We start from the raw sequence: 5000 nt of genomic DNA, 5'->3' as shown, positions 1-5000 counted from the left end.
TTGCGAGGAGAGCCAACGCATGGGCGCGCGCACGGCAATTTAATGCCACGCCCACGCCAGCGTAGAGCTCTCCTCGCAATCCCCAAGCTCGGCGGTCCGCACCAGCCACGTCGGCCAGGCCTCCGACTTGCGAGCAGGGGCAGCGGCCACCGCCGCCGTGACGTCGCGGCAAGCAGACAGCCGCGCAGCAGCTGCCAGCACCTTGGCACAAGCACGGCAAATGAATGCCACGCCCACGCCGCGGATAAGCAGCCCCAACGCGCCCGACGGCTTGGAGCGGGTCCCGAAGACGGTGGCCGGAATCGGGTCGTCGCCGGCCGGAAAACGGGTCATCGATGCCGGCAATACTTCGGGCCATGAGGCCCCCCACCTTAGTCCGAGTTTAGCAACAGCCCACATATCCCCCGCGGCAGGCCTATGGGCGCCAGGCCAGCGCGCCCCATGGCCAGTCAGGGGGCACCCCCCTAAAGAGCAATAAGTGTCATTGAAGCTCTGGCAGGGGGAGACACTACTAGGTCCCAGCTGTCACCCCCCCTCTAAAAAATTCATTTCTTGGTATTTTGAGCTGAAATTTTGCACAGAGGTTGGCAAAAATCCAATCCAACTTTATTAATTTTTCCAGAATTTTTCGAGGTCGGGAAGTATTTGTTTTTATTTTCCTACCATTAAAAATCGAGGAAATCGGAAAAAATAGGAACCGGCTCGGAATGACCCCAAATTCAGTGGGCAGCCTCATAAAAATATGGCTGATTTTACTGGATTGATTTCATGTGGAAAGCACGACGTTTTGTTGTAGGAATGCGGGAACCCCGGCGGGTCGCCTGCCGCGGCCAGCGACGTCGGGCTGGCCCCTGCAGCGCCTAGCCTCTCCCACGCGGGGGGCAGGCCAGAACGCGGGGGGCCAGGGCCCGAAGGCAGCCCCCCCGCGGGCGAGAGAGCAAGCCAGCAGGGGCTGTCGCCTGCCGCGGCCAGCGACGTCGGGCTGGCCCCTGCAGCGCCTAGCCTCTCCCACGCGGGGGGCAGGCCAGAACGCGGGGGGCCAGGGCCCGAAGGCAGCCCCCCCGCGGGCGAGAGAGCAAGCCAGCAGGGGCTGTCGCCTGCCGCGGCCAGCGACGTCGGGCTGGCCCCTGCCGCGGCCAGCGATGTCGGGCTGTCGCCTGCCGCGGCCAGCGACGTCGGGCTGGCCCCTGCAGCGCCTAGCCTCTCCCACGCAGGGGGCAGGCCAGAACGCGGGGGGCCAGGGCCCGAAGGCAGCCCCCCCGCGGGCGAGAGAGCAAGCCAGCAGGGGCTGTCCGCGCGTCGCGCAGCGCGGCATGGCTGCGGGGGCCGCGCGCGCGCGCCCAAGCGCCCAAGGGCCCCCAAGGGCCCCAGGCCCTCAGGCCCCAGCGCCCCAGCGCCCAGCGCGGGCGGGCGCGCGCGCGCGTGTGGTCTTTGAGGGGCGCCGGCCTGGTGGCTCCCTAAAGAGCAATAAGTGTCATTGCAGCTCTGGCAGGGGGAGACACTACTAGGTCCCAGCTGTCACCCCCCCTCTAAAAAATTCATTTCTTGGTATTTTGAGCTGAAATTTTGCACAGAGGTTGGCAAAAATCCAATCCACCTTCATTAATTTTCCCAGAATTTTTCGAGGTCGGGAAGTATTTGTTTTAATTTTCCTACCATTAGAAATCGAGTAAATCCGCAAAACTAGGAACCGGCCCGGAATGACCCCAAATTCAGTGGGCAGCCTCATAAAAATATGGCTGATTTTACTGGATTGGTTTCATGTGGAAAGCACGACGTTTTCTTGTAGGAATGCGGGAACCCCGGCAGCTCGCCTGCCGCCGCCAGCGACGTCGGGGACGCTGGCCTGCGCTGTCGAGCCCGCGAGGGCTGTCTCCGCGGCAGGCCCCCCCTGAACGGGGCACGACAGGCCACCGCGCTGGCTCGTCCAGCGTCGACAGTCCCTCGTCCAGGTTTCAGATCGCGCCAAGTCGAACCCATGACCTGCTCAAGCCATCGTGCGCTGCCGAATTCGCATCTGCGTGCAGGCTGCCACTCCACGCGGCAGCCCCTGTTTTCGTCAGCGTGCCCCCCTGACGAATTTTCCTGCCTGGCCCAGTCCAGCGTCCAGCCCCTGTTCGTCGAAAAATCTGCGCTGCCGATTTTCCACGCGGCAGCCCCTCTTTTCGTCAGCGTGCCCCCCTGACGAATTTTCCTGCCTGGCCCGGCCGGTCCAGCCCCTGTTCGTCGAAAAATCTGCGCTGCCGATTTTCCACGCGGCAGCCCCTCTTTTCGTCAGCGTGCCCCCCTGACGAATTTTCCTGCCTGGCCCGGCCGGTCCAGCATCCAGCCCCTGTTCGTCGAAAAATCTGCGCTGCCGATTTTCCACGCGGCAGCCCCTGTTTTCCTCAGCGTGCCCCCCTGACGAATGTTCGTCGAAAAATCTGCGCTGCCGATTTTCCACGCGGCAGCCCCTCTTTTCGTCAGCGTGCCCCCCTGACGAATGTTCGTCGAAAAATCTGCGCTGCCGATTTTCCACGCGGCAGCCCCTCTTTTCGTCAGCGTGCCCCCTGACGAATTTTCCTGCCTGGCCCAGTCCAGCGTCCAGCCCCTGTTCGTCGAAAAACCTGCGCTGCCGATTTTCCACGCGGCAGCCCCTCTTTTCGTCAGCGTGCCCCCCTGACGAATTTTCCTGCCTGGCCCGGCCAGTCCAGCCCCTGTTCGTCGAAAAATCTGCGCTGCCGATTTTCCACGCGGCAGCCCCTCTTTTCGTCAGCGTGGCCCCCTGACGAATTTTCCTGCCTGGCCCGGCCAGTCCAGCGCCCAGCCCCTGTTCGTCGAAAAATCTGCGCTGCCGATTTTCCCCGACGAACCTGCAGCTGCACAAATCCGCGCTGCCACTGCCCCATTGTCTGGACCAACAGTCTTTTCCATCAAGCCCTGGACTATAAATCGTCCAGACTCATCGCCAGCACCCGCTGCCGATTCTGCCGACTTTGCCGATTTCGTCGGCGCTGCCGATTCCAACACTGCACCCACCGTGTCTAAACCAGCGCTGTTTCGTCAGCGTGTCCCCTTGACGAATTTCCCTGCCTGGCCTGGACAGTCCATCTTCCAGCCCATGTTCATCGAAAAATCTGCGCTGCCGATTTCCCCGACGAACCTGCAGCTGCACAAATCTGCGCTGCCGATTTCCCCCCCTGTCGGCATGGCTGCCGCTGCCCCGATGTCCAGGCCAACAGTCTTTTTTGTCGACTTTGCCGATTTTGTCCGCGCTGCCGATTCCAACACTACCCCCTGCATCCAAACCAGCATTGTTTCGTCAGCTCTTCCCCTGACGATTTTAGCCCTGTAACAAACAGTAGGCCTCCAATCCCGCCAACGGGAGCCAAGTTGATAGGGAAGAGAATTGAATGACGCGCCTGGTCCTCGCACCCCGCCACCCGAGGGGCCTTTTTCCCGGCAGCCTCTGAAAAACTCTAGCTTTCACGGTCCTCGCCGCCCCTCACCACCATGGCAGGCCTCTAATCCCACCCATCAGCAGTTGTAGCCGATAGGGCAGTGATTTGAATGACGCGTCGCGGGCCGCCGGGTCATCTCACCCGGCCATTAATTGGAGCGTTTTTGGCTGGCCGAGGATGGGGGGATGGATCTCTTCTTCCGAAAAAGCAAACAGTACATCGGGAGTTATGTTGACGGGGCATGGAATTGAATGACCCGTCGCGGGCCGCCGGGTCATCTCACCCGGCCATCCCGGGGAGCGTTTTTCCCGGCAGCATCGGGGAAACTCTTGCTTTCACTGCCCGCTGCCCAAGTCCCCACTCGCATCGGCCCCCCGCGCCAACAAGCCAACGCTGCCGAATCGGCAGACACTGCTGCCGAATCTGCCGACACTGCCCCGCGGGCTGCCACTGCCCCAGTGTCTAAACCAGCGGTCTTTCTCATCGAGCCTTGGACTATCCAGTCCGTCCTGACTCATCGCCAGCACCTGCTGCCGATTCTGCCGACTTTGCCGATTTTCTCGGCGCTGCCGATTCCAACACTGCGCCCACCGTGTCTGAACCAGCGCTGTTTCGTCAGCGTGTCCCCTCGACGAATTTTCCTGCCTGGCCTGGACAGTCCACCGTCCAGCCCGTGTTCGTCGAAAAATCTGCGCTGCCGATTCTGCCGACTTTGCCGATTTCGTCGGCGCTGCCGATTCCAACACTGCCCGCCGTGCCTGAACCAGCGCTGTTTCGTCAGCGTGTCCCCTCGACAAATTTTCCTGCCTGGCCTGGACAGTCCATCGCCCAGCCCATGTTCGTCGCAAAATCTGCGCTGCTGATTTTCCCCGACGAACCTGCAGCCGCACAAATCTGCGCTGCCGAATCTGCCGACACTGTCCCGCGGGCTGCCACTGCCCCAGTGTCTAAACCAGCAGTCTTTCTCGTCGAGCCTTGGACTATCCAGCCCGTCCAGACCCATCGCCAGCACCCGCTGCCGATTCTGCCGACTTTGCCGATTTCGTCGGCGCTGCCGATTCCACCACTGCCCGCCGTGCCTGAACCAGCGCTGTTTCGTCAGCGTGTCCCCTCGATGAATTTTCCTGCATGGCCCGGCCAGTCCAGCGTCCAGCCCATGTTCGTCGAAAAATCTGCGCTGCCGATTCTGCCGACTTTGCCGATTTCGTCGGCGCTGCCGATTCCAACACTGCCCGCCGTGCCTGAACCAGCGCTGTTTCGTCAGCGTGTCCCCTCGACAAATTTTCCTGCCTGGCCTGGACAGTCCATCGTCCAGCCCATGTTCGTCGAAAAATCTGCGCTGCCGATTTTCCCCGACGAACCTGCAGCCGCACAAATCTGCGCTGCCGAATCTGCCGACGCTGTCCCGCGGGCTGCCACTGCCCCAGTGTCTCAACCTGCGGTCTTTCTCGTCGAGCCTTGGACTATCCAGCCCGTCCAGACCCATCGCCAGCACCCGCTGCCAATTCTGCCGACTTTGCCGGTTTCATCGGCGCTGCCGATTCCAACACTGCGCCCACC

The sequence above is a fragment of the Populus nigra genome, chromosome 2, assembly GCF_951802175.1.
Source record: "Populus nigra chromosome 2, ddPopNigr1.1, whole genome shotgun sequence".
Lineage (NCBI taxonomy): Eukaryota > Viridiplantae > Streptophyta > Magnoliopsida > Malpighiales > Salicaceae > Populus > Populus nigra.
This window is presented reverse-complemented; position numbering follows the sequence as displayed.